This window comes from Myotis yumanensis, unplaced genomic scaffold, assembly GCF_028538775.1.
Source record: "Myotis yumanensis isolate MYYU_CA2020_CCGP unplaced genomic scaffold, mMyoYum1.0.hap1 SCAF_15, whole genome shotgun sequence".
Lineage (NCBI taxonomy): Eukaryota > Metazoa > Chordata > Mammalia > Chiroptera > Vespertilionidae > Myotis > Myotis yumanensis.
Genome location: NW_027223766.1, coordinates 467100 through 486414, shown reverse-complemented (window position 1 = coordinate 486414; position 19315 = coordinate 467100). Strand labels below are relative to the sequence as shown.

General features: G+C 63.1%; 6 pseudogenes; all 6 read right to left on the bottom strand.

The window, feature by feature from the left end:
- Positions 1 to 966: 966 nt before the first annotated feature.
- LOC138993258 (THO complex subunit 4 pseudogene) lies at positions 967 to 1831 on the bottom strand (annotated as a pseudogene).
- Positions 1832 to 3790: 1959 nt separating this feature from the next.
- On the bottom strand, positions 3791 to 4654 carry LOC138993219 (THO complex subunit 4 pseudogene; annotated as a pseudogene).
- A 1970-nt stretch (positions 4655 to 6624) lies between these two features.
- On the bottom strand, positions 6625 to 7488 carry LOC138993204 (THO complex subunit 4 pseudogene; annotated as a pseudogene).
- A 1958-nt stretch (positions 7489 to 9446) lies between these two features.
- Positions 9447 to 10311, bottom strand: LOC138993526 (THO complex subunit 4 pseudogene; annotated as a pseudogene).
- Positions 10312 to 15107: 4796 nt separating this feature from the next.
- LOC138993527 (THO complex subunit 4 pseudogene) lies at positions 15108 to 15972 on the bottom strand (annotated as a pseudogene).
- Positions 15973 to 17944: 1972 nt separating this feature from the next.
- On the bottom strand, positions 17945 to 18808 carry LOC138993203 (THO complex subunit 4 pseudogene; annotated as a pseudogene).
- Between the last annotated feature and the right edge of the window lie 507 nt (positions 18809 to 19315).

Below are 19315 nucleotides of genomic sequence, written 5' to 3'. Positions count from 1 at the left end.
ACCTGTCTGTGCTTTCCCCACAGGCGTTTGCAGGAGGGGGGCTTGCATTGATGCTTCTCGACCAGCAGAGGGCGGGGCGGGCTCTTCGGCCCCTGCCCCAGTCCACCCAAATTCTGTAATCCACAGCCAAAGATGACGTCCTGGCCTGTCCACATGATCGACACCGCGCCCACGCCCGCTCCTCCCCCCCCCTCCCCCCCCCCCGCCCCTAACCCCCACTCCCAACCCCGCTCACTCTGTGGATGGACGGTCAGGCCCCCTCCCAGAGACCAAGTCCAGGCCTGGCCACCTGGGCTTGCCAAAGCCTCAGAAATTGGAAAGGCGGGATCAACCTTTTTTTTCTGAGGAGGGTATTTTGTTGTTGTTGTTTTATCGGAGGGAACGAGTTATTTTGTTTGTTTGTTTGTTTGTTTGTTTGTTTGTTTATCCCACAGCTTTTCGGGTGATTATGGTCAAGGTGAAAACAGCAACCGGTAAAATGAATCCCGAAAATGACTCGGCACAAAACAGGTCTTTTTCAGAGTTCTTGAATAAAATACAAGTTAACGAAAAATCTTTCCAGGAGTTTTAAATCCTATTTCCAAACAGAAGAAACAACTCCATCATTGGCCCCAGGTCCCCGGCCATCCTGGCGCACACTGACTTGCTGGAGCTTTAGCTGGTGTCCATCATCGCATCGTCATCGTCCAGCAGGGCGTCCAAGTCCTCGGCGTCCTTCATCGCGCTGTCAGCGTCCAGCTGGGAGTCCAACTCCACGGTGTCCCTCATGGAGCTGTAAGCGTGCTTCTGGGCGTCCAACTTTTTGGTGTCCCTCATGGCATGGTAAGCGCCCAGGTGGGCGTCCATCCTTTTGGTGTCCCTCATCGAGTTGTAAGCGCCCTTTTGGGCGTCCAACTGCTGGGTGCCCCTCATCGCGCTGTAAGCGTCCTGCTTGGCGTCCAACCGCTTGGGGCCCCTCATCGAGTTGTAAGCGTCCAGCTGGGAGTCCAACTCCTCCGCCGAGATCTGTGGCTCTGAATGGCGGCCAGTGCGCCTGCCTGTACGCAGGTTGCCTCCGCGGGAGCGGCCCTGAGTGCCGCCGCCGCCGCCGCCGCCGCCGAAGCCTCCAGATCCTCGGTTTGTAGCCACCCAGCCTCTGTTGACACTCGGTACCGGCCTGGGCTGCGTGACTATCTTCGAGGTGAGGATCTGGATGTGGAGGGGACGGCCATCCAAAGGGACGCCGTTGTACTGCTTCCTGGCTTCCAGGGCGTCTGCCTTGCGCTCAAAGTGCACGTGGGCTGTTCCCAGGCTGCGGCCAGAGCGGTCGTAATGGACAGCGGCGTGCTTCAGAGGCCCGAACTCCGCAAACAGCTGCTGGATGTCCGCGTCGGACACTCCGAAGTCCAGGTTGGACAGCAGCAGCTTCCCCCCGGTCATCAGGCCGGCGCCCCTGCCGAAGGCCCTGCGGAAGCGGTCGTGGTGCCACTGGTCGGGAAGCTGTCTCGGCCTGCTGTAGGGCGCCGGCCGGTTCCTGCCTCGGCCGAGGGCCGCCCTGTTCCGGAACGGCCCGCCGCCCCAGCTCTCGGGGGCGGGGGCGGCGGGGGGCGGCGGCGGCGGCCTGCGCTCCGCCACCGCGGGGGCCTCCCTGGGAGCCGGCCCTGCCTCGGTCCCTGCCCCCGCCGCGGCCTCCCTGGGAGCCGGCCCGGCCTCGGTCCCAGCCTGGGTCCCCGCCTCGGTCCCCGGCCCCGGCCCCGCCGCGGCCGCGGCCGCGGCCCCGGCCATGGCCGTCCCGCTGGCTCCGGTCCAGCCGAATGATGTCGTCCAGTGACATGTGGATTTTGTCGGCCATGGCGGGCCCCGAATCAGCCTCGGATCGAGCCCGTGCGGAGGCACGCCGGTCCTTCACTTCCTTCCCGCGCGGCGCCGGGGCTCTCCCAGAGGTTGGGGTCCAGGCCCAGGGGTTCCCAAGGGTGTGGACGGGTCGGTGAAGAAGAAATGACACCGAGACAGCGTTCAGTGGATCAGCAGCCCAGCCAGGCTCTAGCCAGGTGCTCTCGCGGCTTCTATGTCCCGGGACCGGGTCTTGGCGAGACCTCTCTCCTGAAAGCTCCCTTGGAGAACGAGGACGACGACCACGACCACAAGCCTAGGGCTGAGAAGCTCTGCAAAGAAGGCCCTGCGTTCTTTTATAGCCCCAGAGCTGGTGGGAGGAGCCAAATCAGCTGCCCGCTCCACCAATCAGCCGCCCCCAGCACCGACGTCACCGGTTGGGCCTCAAGTTGAGGAGAGGAGGCTTGCATTGGCGCTGCAGGACCAGGAGAGGGCGCCACTGGCCCGCACAAGCGACTCACGGGGCTTGGGGGAGGACTTGGGAGACAGGGCAGGTGCCCAAGGAGGCCTGCAGGGCTCTGTCTCCACGCCTTGCGGGACGGCATCGCCGTTTTTTCTCGGTGGAAGAGGGGACAATACATACTTAGACAGGCTCCCGTGGACCCAGGACAGGCCAAAAGGAAACAAAGCCACGGAAAATCTCCTAGGCGTGCCTCACTCGGCAGATATCTTGTTAGCGGGATCTTGTGCTCCCGTGTGTGTGTGTGTGTGTGTGTGTCGGGGGACGCGGGGGGAGGGGGGATTGGAGGCGGGAGGGATAGGTGTGTGGGTGTGGGTGTGGGTGTGGGAGTTTGTGTGTGCGTCTGTGCGTGTACATCCGCAGTCACGCACGGACACTCCTTGCTTTGAACGGTCCGTCGCCATCCATGAACACCCTTCAGTCCCTGCCTTCTCAAAGACAACGCCCCCTGCACGTCCTTCCCGCCTCGGGTCGAGCCAGAAATGGGGAAGTCCAGTCACCTGTCTGTGCTTTCCCCACAGGCGTTTGCAGGAGGGGGGCTTGCATTGATGCTTCTCGACCAGCAGAGGGCGGGGCGGGCTCTTCGGCCCCTGCCCCAGTCCACCCAAATTCTGTAATCCACAGCCAAAGATGACGTCCTGGCCTGTCCACATGATCGACACCGCGCCCACGCCCGCTGCTCCCCCCCCCCACCCCCCCCGCCCCTAACCCCCACTCCCAACCCCGCTCACTCTGTGGATGGACGGTCAGGCCCCCTCCCAGAGACCAAGTCCAGGCCTGGCCACCTGGGCTTGCCAAAGCCTCAGAAATTGGAAAGGCGGGATCAACCTTTTTTTTCTGAGGAGGGTATTTTGTTGTTGTTGTTTTATCGGAGGGAACGAGTTATTTTGTTTGTTTGTTTGTTTGTTTGTTTGTTTATCCCACAGCTTTTCGGGTGATTATGGTCAAGGTGAAAACAGCAACCGGTAAAATGAATCCCGAAAATGACTCGGCACAAAACAGGTCTTTTTCAGAGTTCTTGAATAAAATACAAGTTAACGAAAAATCTTTCCAGGAGTTTTAAATCCTATTTCCAAACAGAAGAAACAACTCCATCATTGGCCCCAGGTCCCCGGCCATCCTGGCGCACACTGACTTGCTGGAGCTTTAGCTGGTGTCCATCATCGCATCGTCATCGTCCAGCAGGGCGTCCAAGTCCTCGGCGTCCTTCATCGCGCTGTCAGCGTCCAGCTGGGAGTCCAACTCCACGGTGTCCCTCATGGAGCTGTAAGCGTGCTTCTGGGCGTCCAACTTTTTGGTGTCCCTCATGGCATGGTAAGCGCCCAGGTGGGCGTCCATCCTTTTGGTGTCCCTCATCGAGTTGTAAGCGCCCTTTTGGGCGTCCAACTGCTGGGTGCCCCTCATCGCGCTGTAAGCGTCCTGCTTGGCGTCCAACCGCTTGGGGCCCCTCATCGAGTTGTAAGCGTCCAGCTGGGAGTCCAACTCCTCCGCCGAGATCTGTGGCTCTGAATGGCGGCCAGTGCGCCTGCCTGTACGCAGGTTGCCTCCGCGGGAGCGGCCCTGAGTGCCGCCGCCGCCGCCGCCGCCGCCGAAGCCTCCAGATCCTCGGTTTGTAGCCACCCAGCCTCTGTTGACACTCGGTACCGGCCTGGGCTGCGTGACTATCTTCGAGGTGAGGATCTGGATGTGGAGGGGACGGCCATCCAAAGGGACGCCGTTGTACTGCTTCCTGGCTTCCAGGGCGTCTGCCTTGCGCTCAAAGTGCACGTGGGCTGTTCCCAGGCTGCGGCCAGAGCGGTCGTAATGGACAGCGGCGTGCTTCAGAGGCCCGAACTCCGCAAACAGCTGCTGGATGTCCGCGTCGGACACTCCGAAGTCCAGGTTGGACAGCAGCAGCTTCCCCCCGGTCATCAGGCCGGCGCCCCTGCCGAAGGCCCTGCGGAAGCGGTCGTGGTGCCACTGGTCGGGAAGCTGTCTCGGCCTGCTGTAGGGCGCCGGCCGGTTCCTGCCTCGGCCGAGGGCCGCCCTGTTCCGGAACGGCCCGCCGCCCCAGCTCTCGGGGGCGGGGGCGGCGGCGGCGGCGGCGGCGGCCTGCGCTCCGCCACCGCGGGGGCCTCCCTGGGAGCCGGCCCTGCCTCGGTCCCTGCCCCCGCCGCGGCCTCCCTGGGAGCCGACCCGGCCTCGGTCCCAGCCTGGGTCCCCGCCTCGGTCCCCGCCCCCGGCCCCGCCGCGGCCGCGGCCGCGGCCCCGGCCATGGCCGTCCCGCTGGCTCCGGTCCAGCCGAATGATGTCGTCCAGTGACATGTGGATTTTGTCGGCCATGGCGGGCCCCGAATCAGCCTCGGATCGAGCCCGTGCGGAGGCACGCCGGTCCTTCACTTCCTTCCCGCGCGGCGCCGGGGCTCTCCCAGAGGTTGGGGTCCAGGCCCAGGGGTTCCCAAGGGTGTGGACGGGTCGGTGAAGAAGAAATGACACCGAGACAGCGTTCAGTGGATCAGCAGCCCAGCCAGGCTCTAGCCAGGTGCTCTCGCGGCTTCTATGTCCCGGGACCGGGTCTTGGCGAGACCTCTCTCCTGAAAGCTCCCTTGGAGAACGAGGACGACGACCACGACCACAAGCCTAGGGCTGAGAAGCTCTGCAAAGAAGGCCCTGCGTTCTTTTATAGCCCCAGAGCTGGTGGGAGGAGCCAAATCAGCTGCCCGCTCGACCAATCAGCCGCCCCCAGCACCGACGTCACCGGTTGGGCCTCAAGTTGAGGAGAGGAGGCTTGCATTGGCGCTGCAGGACCAGGAGAGGGCGCCACTGGCCCGCACAAGCGACTCACGGGGCTTGGGGGAGGACTTGGGAGACAGGGCAGGTGCCCAAGGAGGCCTGCAGGGCTCTGTCTCCACGCCTTGCGGGACGGCATCGCCGTTTTTTCTCGGTGGAAGAGGGGACAATACATACTTAGACAGGCTCCCGTGGACCCAGGACAGGCCAAAAGGAAACAAAGCCACGGAAAATCTCCTAGGCGTGCCTCACTCGGCAGATATCTTGTTAGCGGGATCTTGTGCTCCCGTGTGTGTGTGTGTGTGTGTGTGTGTGTGTGTGTGTCGGGGGACGCGGGGGGAGGGGGGATTGGAGGCGGGAGGGATAGGTGTGTGGGTGTGGGTGTGGGTGTGGGAGTTTGTGTGTGCGTCTGTGCGTGTACATCCGCAGTCACGCACGGACACTCCTTGCTTTGAACGGTCCGTCGCCATCCATGAACACCCTTCAGTCCCTGCCTTCTCAAAGACAACGCCCCCTGCACGTCCTTCCCGCCTCGGGTCGAGCCAGAAATGGGGAAGTCCAGTCACCTGTCTGTGCTTTCCCCACAGGCGTTTGCAGGAGGGGGGCTTGCATTGATGCTTCTCGACCAGCAGAGGGCGGGGCGGGCTCTTCGGCCCCTGCCCCAGTCCACCCAAATTCTGTAATCCACAGCCAAAGATGACGTCCTGGCCTGTCCACATGATCGACACCGCGCCCACGCCCGCTGCTCCCCCCCGCCCCCCCCCCGCCCCTAACCCCCACTCCCAACCCCGCTCACTCTGTGGATGGACGGTCAGGCCCCCTCCCAGAGACCAAGTCCAGGCCTGGCCACCTGGGCTTGCCAAAGCCTCAGAAATTGGAAAGGCGGGATCAACCTTTTTTTTCTGAGGAGGGTATTTTGTTGTTGTTGTTTTATCGGAGGGAACGAGTTATTTTGTTTGTTTGTTTGTTTGTTTGTTTGTTTATCCCACAGCTTTTCGGGTGATTATGGTCAAGGTGAAAACAGCAACCGGTAAAATGAATCCCGAAAATGACTCGGCACAAAACAGGTCTTTTTCAGAGTTCTTGAATAAAATACAAGTTAACGAAAAATCTTTCCAGGAGTTTTAAATCCTATTTCCAAACAGAAGAAACAACTCCATCATTGGCCCCAGGTCCCCGGCCATCCTGGCGCACACTGACTTGCTGGAGCTTTAGCTGGTGTCCATCATCGCATCGTCATCGTCCAGCAGGGCGTCCAAGTCCTCGGCGTCCTTCATCGCGCTGTCAGCGTCCAGCTGGGAGTCCAACTCCACGGTGTCCCTCATGGAGCTGTAAGCGTGCTTCTGGGCGTCCAACTTTTTGGTGTCCCTCATGGCATGGTAAGCGCCCAGGTGGGCGTCCATCCTTTTGGTGTCCCTCATCGAGTTGTAAGCGCCCTTTTGGGCGTCCAACTGCTGGGTGCCCCTCATCGCGCTGTAAGCGTCCTGCTTGGCGTCCAACCGCTTGGGGCCCCTCATCGAGTTGTAAGCGTCCAGCTGGGAGTCCAACTCCTCCGCCGAGATCTGTGGCTCTGAATGGCGGCCAGTGCGCCTGCCTGTACGCAGGTTGCCTCCGCGGGAGCGGCCCTGAGTGCCGCCGCCGCCGCCGCCGCCGCCGAAGCCTCCAGATCCTCGGTTTGTAGCCACCCAGCCTCTGTTGACACTCGGTACCGGCCTGGGCTGCGTGACTATCTTCGAGGTGAGGATCTGGATGTGGAGGGGACGGCCATCCAAAGGGACGCCGTTGTACTGCTTCCTGGCTTCCAGGGCGTCTGCCTTGCGCTCAAAGTGCACGTGGGCTGTTCCCAGGCTGCGGCCAGAGCGGTCGTAATGGACAGCGGCGTGCTTCAGAGGCCCGAACTCCGCAAACAGCTGCTGGATGTCCGCGTCGGACACTCCGAAGTCCAGGTTGGACAGCAGCAGCTTCCCCCCGGTCATCAGGCCGGCGCCCCTGCCGAAGGCCCTGCGGAAGCGGTCGTGGTGCCACTGGTCGGGAAGCTGTCTCGGCCTGCTGTAGGGCGCCGGCCGGTTCCTGCCTCGGCCGAGGGCCGCCCTGTTCCGGAACGGCCCGCCGCCCCAGCTCTCGGGGGCGGGGGCGGCGGCGGCGGCGGCGGCGGCCTGCGCTCCGCCACCGCGGGGGCCTCCCTGGGAGCCGGCCCTGCCTCGGTCCCTGCCCCCGCCGCGGCCTCCCTGGGAGCCGGCCCGGCCTCGGTCCCAGCCTGGGTCCCCGCCTCGGTCCCCGGCCCCGGCCCCGCCGCGGCCGCGGCCGCGGCCCCGGCCATGGCCGTCCCGCTGGCTCCGGTCCAGCCGAATGATGTCGTCCAGTGACATGTGGATTTTGTCGGCCATGGCGGGCCCCGAATCAGCCTCGGATCGAGCCCGTGCGGAGGCACGCCGGTCCTTCACTTCCTTCCCGCGCGGCGCCGGGGCTCTCCCAGAGGTTGGGGTCCAGGCCCAGGGGTTCCCAAGGGTGTGGACGGGTCGGTGAAGAAGAAATGACACCGAGACAGCGTTCAGTGGATCAGCAGCCCAGCCAGGCTCTAGCCAGGTGCTCTCGCGGCTTCTATGTCCCGGGACCGGGTCTTGGCGAGACCACTCTCCTGAAAGCTCCCTTGGAGAACGAGGACGACGACCACGACCACAAGCCTAGGGCTGAGAAGCTCTGCAAAGAAGGCCCTGCGTTCTTTTATAGCCCCAGAGCTGGTGGGAGGAGCCAAATCAGCTGCCCGCTCCACCAATCAGCCGCCCCCAGCACCGACGTCACCGGTTGGGCCTCAAGTTGAGGAGAGGAGGCTTGCATTGGCGCTGCAGGACCAGGAGAGGGCGCCACTGGCCCGCACAAGCGACTCACGGGGCTTGGGGGAGGACTTGGGAGACAGGGCAGGTGCCCAAGGAGGCCTGCAGGGCTCTGTCTCCACGCCTTGCGGGACGGCATCGCCGTTTTTTCTCGGTGGAAGAGGGGACAATACATACTTAGACAGGCTCCCGTGGACCCAGGACAGGCCAAAAGGAAACAAAGCCACGGAAAATCTCCTAGGCGTGCCTCACTCGGCAGATATCTTGTTAGCGGGATCTTGTGCTCCCGTGTGTGTGTGTGTGTGTGTGTGTGTGTGTGTGTGTCGGGGGACGCGGGGGGAGGGGGGATTGGAGGCGGGAGGGATAGGTGTGTGGGTGTGGGTGTGGGTGTGGGAGTTTGTGTGTGCGTCTGTGCGTGTACATCCGCAGTCACGCACGGACACTCCTTGCTTTGAACGGTCCGTCGCCATCCATGAACACCCTTCAGTCCCTGCCTTCTCAAAGACAACGCCCCCTGCACGTCCTTCCCGCCTCGGGTCGAGCCAGAAATGGGGAAGTCCAGTCACCTGTCTGTGCTTTCCCCACAGGCGTTTGCAGGAGGGGGGCTTGCATTGATGCTTCTCGACCAGCAGAGGGCGGGGCGGGCTCTTCGGCCCCTGCCCCAGTCCACCCAAATTCTGTAATCCACAGCCAAAGATGACGTCCTGGCCTGTCCACATGATCGACACCGCGCCCACGCCCGCTGCTCCCCCCCGCCCCCCCCCCGCCCCTAACCCCCACTCCCAACCCCGCTCACTCTGTGGATGGACGGTCAGGCCCCCTCCCAGAGACCAAGTCCAGGCCTGGCCACCTGGGCTTGCCAAAGCCTCAGAAATTGGAAAGGCGGGATCAACCTTTTTTTTCTGAGGAGGGTATTTTGTTGTTGTTGTTTTATCGGAGGGAACGAGTTATTTTGTTTGTTTGTTTGTTTATCCCACAGCTTTTCGGGTGATTATGGTCAAGGTGAAAACAGCAACCGGTAAAATGAATCCCGAAAATGACTCGGCACAAAACAGGTCTTTTTCAGAGTTCTTGAATAAAATACAAGTTAACGAAAAATCTTTCCAGGAGTTTTAAATCCTATTTCCAAACAGAAGAAACAACTCCATCATTGGCCCCAGGTCCCCGGCCATCCTGGCACACACTGACTTGCTGGAGCTTTAGCTGGTGTCCATCATCGCATCGTCATCGTCCAGCAGGGCGTCCAAGTCCTCGGCGTCCTTCATCGCGCTGTCAGCGTCCAGCTGGGAGTCCAACTCCACGGTGTCCCTCATGGAGCTGTAAGCGTGCTTCTGGGCGTCCAACTTTTTGGTGTCCCTCATGGCATGGTAAGCGCCTAGGTGGGCGTCCATCCTTTTGGTGTCCCTCATCGAGTTGTAAGCGCCCTTTTGGGCGTCCAACTGCTGGGTGCCCCTCATCGCGCTGTAAGCGTCCTGCTTGGCGTCCAACCGCTTGGGGCCCCTCATCGAGTTGTAAGCGTCCAGCTGGGAGTCCAACTCCTCCGCCGAGATCTGTGGCTCTGAATGGCGGCCAGTGCGCCTGCCTGTACGCAGGTTGCCTCCGCGGGAGCGGCCCTGAGTGCCGCCGCCGCCGCCGCCGCCGCCGAAGCCTCCAGATCCTCGGTTTGTAGCCACCCAGCCTCTGTTGACACTCGGTACCGGCCTGGGCTGCGTGACTATCTTCGAGGTGAGGATCTGGATGTGGAGGGGACGGCCATCCAAAGGGACGCCGTTGTACTGCTTCCTGGCTTCCAGGGCGTCTGCCTTGCGCTCAAAGTGCACGTGGGCTGTTCCCAGGCTGCGGCCAGAGCGGTCGTAATGGACAGCGGCGTGCTTCAGAGGCCCGAACTCCGCAAACAGCTGCTGGATGTCCGCGTCGGACACTCCGAAGTCCAGGTTGGACAGCAGCAGCTTCCCCCCGGTCATCAGGCCGGCGCCCCTGCCGAAGGCCCTGCGGAAGCGGTCGTGGTGCCACTGGTCGGGAAGCTGTCTCGGCCTGCTGTAGGGCGCCGGCCGGTTCCTGCCTCGGCCGAGGGCCGCCCTGTTCCGGAACGGCCCGCCGCCCCAGCTCTCGGGGGCGGGGGGCGGCGGCGGCGGCGGCGGCGGCCTGCGCTCCGCCACCGCGGGGGCCTCCCTGGGAGCCGGCCCTGCCTCGGTCCCTGCCCCCGCCGCGGCCTCCCTGGGAGCCGGCCCGGCCTCGGTCCCAGCCTGGGTCCCCGCCTCGGTCCCCGGCCCCGGCCCCGCCGCGGCCGCGGCCGCGGCCCCGGCCATGGCCGTCCCGCTGGCTCCGGTCCAGCCGAATGATGTCGTCCAGTGACATGTGGATTTTGTCGGCCATGGCGGGCCCCGAATCAGCCTCGGATCGAGCCCGTGCGGAGGCACGCCGGTCCTTCACTTCCTTCCCGCGCGGCGCCGGGGCTCTCCCAGAGGTTGGGGTCCAGGCCCAGGGGTTCCCAAGGGTGTGGACGGGTCGGTGAAGAAGAAATGACACCGAGACAGCGTTCAGTGGATCAGCAGCCCAGCCAGGCTCTAGCCAGGTGCTCTCGCGGCTTCTATGTCCCGGGACCGGGTCTTGGCGAGACCACTCTCCTGAAAGCTCCCTTGGAGAACGAGGACGACGACCACGACCACAAGCCTAGGGCTGAGAAGCTCTGCAAAGAAGGCCCTGCGTTCTTTTATAGCCCCAGAGCTGGTGGGAGGAGCCAAATCAGCTGCCCGCTCCACCAATCAGCCGCCCCCAGCACCGACGTCACCGGTTGGGCCTCAAGTTGAGGAGAGGAGGCTTGCATTGGCGCTGCAGGACCAGGAGAGGGCGCCACTGGCCCGCACAAGCGACTCACGGGGCTTGGGGGAGGACTTGGGAGACAGGGCAGGTGCCCAAGGAGGCCTGCAGGGCTCTGTCTCCACGCCTTGCGGGACGGCATCGCCGTTTTTTCTCGGTGGAAGAGGGGACAATACATACTTAGACAGGCTCCCGTGGACCCAGGACAGGCCAAAAGGAAACAAAGCCACGGAAAATCTCCTAGGCGTGCCTCACTCGGCAGATATCTTGTTAGCGGGATCTTGTGCTCCCGTGTGTGTGTGTGTGTGTGTGTGTGTGTGTGTGTGTCGGGGGACGCGGGGGGAGGGGGGATTGGAGGCGGGAGGGATAGGTGTGTGGGTGTGGGTGTGGGTGTGGGAGTTTGTGTGTGCGTCTGTGCGTGTACATCCGCAGTCACGCACGGACACTCCTTGCTTTGAACGGTCCGTCGCCATCCATGAACACCCTTCAGTCCCTGCCTTCTCAAAGACAACGCCCCCTGCACGTCCTTCCCGCCTCGGGTCGAGCCAGAAATGGGGAAGTCCAGTCACCTGTCTGTGCTTTCCCCACAGGCGTTTGCAGGAGGGGGGCTTGCATTGATGCTTCTCGACCAGCAGAGGGCGGGGCGGGCTCTTCGGCCCCTGCCCCAGTCCACCCAAATTCTGTAATCCACAGCCAAAGATGACGTCCTGGCCTGTCCACATGATCGACACCGCGCCCACGCCCGCTGCTCCCCCCCGCCCCCCCCCCCGCCCCTAACCCCCACTCCCAACCCCGCTCACTCTGTGGATGGACGGTCAGGCCCCCTCCCAGAGACCAAGTCCAGGCCTGGCCACCTGGGCTTGCCAAAGCCTCAGAAATTGGAAAGGCGGGATCAACCTTTTTTTTCTGAGGAGGGTATTTTGTTGTTGTTGTTTTATCGGAGGGAACGAGTTATTTTGTTTGTTTGTTTGTTTATCCCACAGCTTTTCGGGTGATTATGGTCAAGGTGAAAACAGCAACCGGTAAAATGAATCCCGAAAATGACTCGGCACAAAACAGGTCTTTTTCAGCGTTATTGAATAAAGTACAAGTTAACGAAAAATCTTTCCAGGAGTTTTAAATCCTATTTCCAAACAGAAGAAACAACTCCATCATTGGCCCCAGGTCCCCGGCCATCCTGGCGCACACTGACTTGCTGGAGCTTTAGCTGGTGTCCATCATCGCATCGTCATCGTCCAGCAGGGCGTCCAAGTCCTCGGCGTCCTTCATCGCGCTGTCAGCGTCCAGCTGGGAGTCCAACTCCACGGTGTCCCTCATGGAGCTGTAAGCGTGCTTCTGGGCGTCCAACTTTTTGGTGTCCCTCATGGCATGGTAAGCGCCCAGGTGGGCGTCCATCCTTTTGGTGTCCCTCATCGAGTTGTAAGCGCCCTTTTGGGCGTCCAACTGCTGGGTGCCCCTCATCGCGCTGTAAGCGTCCTGCTTGGCGTCCAACCGCTTGGGGCCCCTCATCGAGTTGTAAGCGTCCAGCTGGGAGTCCAACTCCTCCGCCGAGATCTGTGGCTCTGAATGGCGGCCAGTGCGCCTGCCTGTACGCAGGTTGCCTCCGCGGGAGCGGCCCTGAGTGCCGCCGCCGCCGCCGCCGCCGCCGAAGCCTCCAGATCCTCGGTTTGTAGCCACCCAGCCTCTGTTGACACTCGGTACCGGCCTGGGCTGCGTGACTATCTTCGAGGTGAGGATCTGGATGTGGAGGGGACGGCCATCCAAAGGGACGCCGTTGTACTGCTTCCTGGCTTCCAGGGCGTCTGCCTTGCGCTCAAAGTGCACGTGGGCTGTTCCCAGGCTGCGGCCAGAGCGGTCGTAATGGACAGCGGCGTGCTTCAGAGGCCCGAACTCCGCAAACAGCTGCTGGATGTCCGCGTCGGACACTCCGAAGTCCAGGTTGGACAGCAGCAGCTTCCCCCCGGTCATCAGGCCGGCGCCCCTGCCGAAGGCCCTGCGGAAGCGGTCGTGGTGCCACTGGTCGGGAAGCTGTCTCGGCCTGCTGTAGGGCGCCGGCCGGTTCCTGCCTCGGCCGAGGGCCGCCCTGTTCCGGAACGGCCCGCCGCCCCAGCTCTCGGGGGCGGGGGCGGCGGCGGCGGCGGCGGCGGCCTGCGCTCCGCCACCGCGGGGGCCTCCCTGGGAGCCGGCCCTGCCTCGGTCCCTGCCCCCGCCGCGGCCTCCCTGGGAGCCGGCCCGGCCTCGGTCCCAGCCTGGGTCCCCGCCTCGGTCCCCGGCCCCGGCCCCGCCGCGGCCGCGGCCGCGGCCCCCGGCCATGGCCGTCCCGCTGGCTCCGGTCCAGCCGAATGATGTCGTCCAGTGACATGTGGATTTTGTCGGCCATGGCGGGCCCCGAATCAGCCTCGGATCGAGCCCGTGCGGAGGCACGCCGGTCCTTCACTTCCTTCCCGCGCGGCGCCGGGGCTCTCCCAGAGGTTGGGGTCCAGGCCCAGGGGTTCCCAAGGGTGTGGACGGGTCGGTGAAGAAGAAATGACACCGAGACAGCGTTCAGTGGATCAGCAGCCCAGCCAGGCTCTAGCCAGGTGCTCTCGCGGCTTCTATGTCCCGGGACCGGGTCTTGGCGAGACCACTCTCCTGAAAGCTCCCTTGGAGAACGAGGACGACGACCACGACCACAAGCCTAGGGCTGAGAAGCTCTGCAAAGAAGGCCCTGCGTTCTTTTATAGCCCCAGAGCTGGTGGGAGGAGCCAAATCAGCTGCCCGCTCCACCAATCAGCCGCCCCCAGCACCGACGTCACCGGTTGGGCCTCAAGTTGAGGAGAGGAGGCTTGCATTGGCGCTGCAGGACCAGGAGAGGGCGCCACTGGCCCGCACAAGCGACTCACGGGGCTTGGGGGAGGACTTGGGAGACAGGGCAGGTGCCCAAGGAGGCCTGCAGGGCTCTGTCTCCACGCCTTGCGGGACGGCATCGCCGTTTTTTCTCGGTGGAAGAGGGGACAATACATACTTAGACAGGCTCCCGTGGACCCAGGACAGGCCAAAAGGAAACAAAGCCACGGAAAATCTCCTAGGCGTGCCTCACTCGGCAGATATCTTGTTAGCGGGATCTTGTGCTCCCGTGTGTGTGTGTGTGTGTGTGTGTGTGTGTGTGTGTGTCGGGGGACGCGGGGGGAGGGGGGATTGGAGGCGGGAGGGATAGGTGTGTGGGTGTGGGTGTGGGTGTGGGAGTTTGTGTGTGCGTCTGTGCGTGTACATCCGCAGTCACGCACGGACACTCCTTGCTTTGAACGGTCCGTCGCCATCCATGAACACCCTTCAGTCCCTGCCTTCTCAAAGACAACGCCCCCTGCACGTCCTTCCCGCCTCGGGTCGAGCCAGAAATGGGGAAGTCCAGTCACCTGTCTGTGCTTTCCCCACAGGCGTTTGCAGGAGGGGGGCTTGCATTGATGCTTCTCGACCAGCAGAGGGCGGGGCGGGCTCTTCGGCCCCTGCCCCAGTCCACCCAAATTCTGTAATCCACAGCCAAAGATGACGTCCTGGCCTGTCCACATGATCGACACCGCGCCCACGCCCGCTGCTCCCCCCCGCCCCCCCCCCGCCCCTAACCCCCACTCCCAACCCCGCTCACTCTGTGGATGGACGGTCAGGCCCCCTCCCAGAGACCAAGTCCAGGCCTGGCCACCTGGGCTTGCCAAAGCCTCAGAAATTGGAAAGGCGGGATCAACCTTTTTTTTCTGAGGAGGGTATTTTGTTGTTGTTGTTTTATCGGAGGGAACGAGTTATTTTGTTTGTTTGTTTGTTTGTTTGTTTGTTTATCCCACAGCTTTTCGGGTGATTATGGTCAAGGTGAAAACAGCAACCGGTAAAATGAATCCCGAAAATGACTCGGCACAAAACAGGTCTTTTTCAGAGTTCTTGAATAAAATACAAGTTAACGAAAAATCTTTCCAGGAGTTTTAAATCCTATTTCCAAACAGAAGAAACAACTCCATCATTGGCCCCAGGTCCCCGGCCATCCTGGCGCACACTGACTTGCTGGAGCTTTAGCTGGTGTCCATCATCGCATCGTCATCGTCCAGCAGGGCGTCCAAGTCCTCGGCGTCCTTCATCGCGCTGTCAGCGTCCAGCTGGGAGTCCAACTCCACGGTGTCCCTCATGGAGCTGTAAGCGTGCTTCTGGGCGTCCAACTTTTTGGTGTCCCTCATGGCATGGTAAGCGCCCAGGTGGGCGTCCATCCTTTTGGTGTCCCTCATCGAGTTGTAAGCGCCCTTTTGGGCGTCCAACTGCTGGGTGCCCCTCATCGCGCTGTAAGCGTCCTGCTTGGCGTCCAACCGCTTGGGGCCCCTCATCGAGTTGTAAGCGTCCAGCTGGGAGTCCAACTCCTCCGCCGAGATCTGTGGCTCTGAATGGCGGCCAGTGCGCCTGCCTGTACGCAGGTTGCCTCCGCGGGAGCGGCCCTGAGTGCCGCCGCCGCCGCCGCCGCCGCCGAAGCCTCCAGATCCTCGGTTTGTAGCCACCCAGCCTCTGTTGACACTCGGTACCGGCCTGGGCTGCGTGACTATCTTCGAGGTGAGGATCTGGATGTGGAGGGGACGGCCATCCAAAGGGACGCCGTTGTACTGCTTCCTGGCTTCCAGGGCGTCTGCCTTGCGCTCAAAGTGCACGTGGGCTGTTCCCAGGCTGCGGCCAGAGCGGTCGTAATGGACAGCGGCGTGCTTCAGAGGCCCGAACTCCGCAAACAGCTGCTGGATGTCCGCGTCGGACACTCCGAAGTCCAGGTTGGACAGCAGCAGCTTCCCCCCGGTCATCAGGCCGGCGCCCCTGCCGAAGGCCCTGCGGAAGCGGTCGTGGTGCCACTGGTCGGGAAGCTGTCTCGGCCTGCTGTAGGGCGCCGGCCGGTTCCTGCCTCGGCCGAGGGCCGCCCTGTTCCGGAACGGCCCGCCGCCCCAGCTCTCGGGGGCGGGGGGCGGCGGCGGCGGCGGCGGCGGCCTGCGCTCCGCCACCGCGGGGGCCTCCCTGGGAGCCGGCCCTGCCTCGGTCCCTGCCCCCGCCGCGGCCTCCCTGGGAGCCGGCCCGGCCTCGGTCCCAGCCTGGGTCCCCGCCTCGGTCCCCGGCCCCGGCCCCGCCGCGGCCGCGGCCGCGGCCCCGGCCATGGCCGTCCCGCTGGCTCCGGTCCAGCCGAATGATGTCGTCCAGTGACATGTGGATTTTGTCGGCCATGGCGGGCCCCGAATCAGCCTCGGATCGAGCCCGTGCGGAGGCACGCCGGTCCTTCACTTCCTTCCCGCGCGGCGCCGGGGCTCTCCCAGAGGTTGGGGTCCAGGCCCAGGGGTTCCCAAGGGTGTGGACGGGTCGGTGAAGAAGAAATGACACCGAGACAGCGTTCAGTGGATCAGCAGCCCAGCCAGGCTCTAGCCAGGTGCTCTCGCGGCTTCTATGTCCCGGGACCGGGTCTTGGCGAGACCACTCTCCTGAAAGCTCCCTTGGAGAACGAGGACGACGACCACGACCACAAGCCTAGGGCTGAGAAGCTCTGCAAAGAAGGCCCTGCGTTCTTTTATAGCCCCAGAGCTGGTGGGAGGAGCCAAATCAGCTGCCCGCTCCACCAATCAGCCGCCCCCAGCACCGACGTCACCGGTTGGGCCTCAAGTTGAGGAGAGGAGGCTTGCATTGGCGCTGCAGGACCAGGAGAGGGCGCCACTGGCCCGCACAAGCGACTCACGGGGCTTGGGGGAGGACTTGGGAGACAGGGCAGGTGCCCAAGGAGGCCTGCAGGGCTCTGTCTCCACGCCTTGCGGGACGGCATCGCCGTTTTTTCTCGGTGGAAGAGGGGACAATACATACTTAGACAGGCTCCCGTGGACCCAGGACAGGCCAAAAGGAAACAAAGCCACGGAAAATCTCCTAGGCGTGCCTCACTCGGCAGATATCTTGTTAGCGGGATCTTGTGCTCCCGTGTGTGTGTGTGTGTGTGTGTGTGTGTGTGTGTGTGTCGGGGGACGCGGGGGGAGGGGGGATTGGAGGCGGGAGGGATAGGTGTGTGGGTGTGGGTGTGGGTGTGGGAGTTTGTGTGTGCGTCTGTGCGTGTACATCCGCAGTCACGCACGGACACTCCTTGCTTTGAACGGTCCGTCGCCATCCATGAACACCCTTCAGTCCCTGCCTTCTCAAAGACAACGCCCCCTGCACGTCCTTCCCGCCTCGGGTCGAGCCAGAAATGGGGAAGTCCAGTCACCTGTCTGTGCTTTCCCCACAGGCGTTTGCAGGAGGGGGGCTTGCATTGATGCTTCTCGACCAGCAGAGGGCGGGGCGGGCTCTTCGGCCCCTGCCCCAGTCCACCCAAATTCTGTAATCCACAGCCAAAGATGACGTCCTGGCCTGTCCACATGATCGACACCGCGCCCACGCCCGCTGCTCCCCCCCGCCCCCCCCCCGCCCCTAACCCCCACTCCCAACCCCGCTCACTCTGTGGATGGACGGTCAGGCCCCCTCCCAGAGACCAAGTCCAGGCCTGGCCACCTGGGCTTGCCAAAGCCTCAGAAATTGGAAAGGCGGGATCAACCTTTTTTTTCTGAGGAGGGTATTTTGTTGTTGTTGTTTTATCGGAGGGAACGAGTTATTTTGTTTGTTTGTTTGTTTGTTTGTTTGTTTATCCCACAGCTTTTCGGGTGATTATGGTCAAGGTGAAAACAGCAACCGGTAAAATGAATCCCGAAAATGACTCGGCACAAAACAGGTCTTTTTCAGAGTTCTTGAATAAAATACAAGTTAACGAAAAATCTTTCCAGGAGTTTTAAATCCTATTTCCAAACAGAAGAAACAACTCCATCATTGGCCCCAGGTCCCCGGCCATCCTGGCGCACACTGACTTGCTGGAGCTTTAGCTGGTGTCCATCATCGCATCGTCATCGTCCAGCAGGGCGTCCAAGTCCTCGGCGTCCTTCATCGCGCTGTCAGCGTCCAGCTGGGAGTCCAACTCCACGGTGTCCCTCATGGAGCTGTAAGCGTGCTTCTGGGCGTCCAACTTTTTGGTGTCCCTCATGGCATGGTAAGCGCCCAGGTGGGCGTCCATCCTTTTGGTGTCCCTCATCGAGTTGTAAGCGCCCTTTTGGGCGTCCAACTGCTGGGTGCCCCTCATCGCGCTGTAAGCGTCCTGCTTGGCGTCCAACCGCTTGGGGCCCCTCATCGAGTTGTAAGCGTCCAGCTGGGAGTCCAACTCCTCCGCCGAGATCTGTGGCTCTGAATGGCGGCCAGTGCGCCTGCCTGTACGCAGGTTGCCTCCGCGGGAGCGGCCCTGAGTGCCGCCGCCGCCGCCGCCGCCGCCGAAGCCTCCAGATCCTCGGTTTGTAGCCACCCAGCCTCTGTTGACACTCGGTACCGGCCTGGGCTGCGTGACTATCTTCGAGGTGAGGATCTGGATGTGGAGGGGACGGCCATCCAAAGGGACGCCGTTGTACTGCTTCCTGGCTTCCAGGGCGTCTGCCTTGCGCTCAAAGTGCACGTGGGCTGTTCCCAGGCTGCGGCCAGAGCGGTCGTAATGGACAGCGGCGTGCTTCAGAGGCCCGAACTCCGCAAACAGCTGCTGGATGTCCGCGTCGGACACTCCGAAGTCCAGGTTGGACAGCAGCAGCTTCCCCCCGGTCATCAGGCCGGCGCCCCTGCCGAAGGCCCTGCGGAAGCGGTCGTGGTGCCACTGGTCGGGAAGCTGTCTCGGCCTGCTGTAGGGCGCCGGCCGGTTCCTGCCTCGGCCGAGGGCCGCCCTGTTCCGGAACGGCCCGCCGCCCCAGCTCTCGGGGGCGGGGGCGGCGGCGGCGGCGGCGGCGGCCTGCGCTCCGCCACCGCGGGGGCCTCCCTGGGAGCCGGCCCTGCCTCGGTCCCTGCCCCCGCCGCGGCCTCCCTGGGAGCCGGCCCGGCCTCGGTCCCAGCCTGGGTCCCCGCCTCGGTCCCCGGCCCCGGCCCCGCCGCGGCCGCGGCCGCGGCCCCGGCCATGGCCGTCCCGCTGGCTCCGGTCCAGCCGAATGATGTCGTCCAGTGACATGTGGATTTTGTCGGCCATGGCGGGCCCCGAATCAGCCTCGGATCGAGCCCGTGCGGAGGCACGCCGGTCCTTCACTTCCTTCCCGCGCGGCGCCGGGGCTCTCCCAGAGGTTGGGGTCCAGGCCCAGGGGTTCCCAAGGGTGTGGACGGGTCGGTGAAGAAGAAATGACACCGAGACAGCGTTCAGTGGATCAGCAGCCCAGCCAGGCTCTAGCCAGGTGCTCTCGCGGCTTCTATGTCCCGGGACCGGGTCTTGGCGAGACCACTCTCCTGAAAGCTCCCTTGGAGAACGAGGACGACGACCACGACCACAAGCCTAGGGCTGAGAAGCTCTGCAAAGAAGGCCCTGCGTTCTTTTATAGCCCCAGAGCTGGTGGGAGGAGCCAAATCAGCTGCCCGCTCCACCAATCAGCCGCCCCCAGCACCGACGTCACCGGTTGGGCCTCAAGTTGAGGAGAGGAGGCTTGCATTGGCGCTGCAGGACCAGGAGAGGGCGCCACTGGCCCGCACAAGCGACTCACGGGGC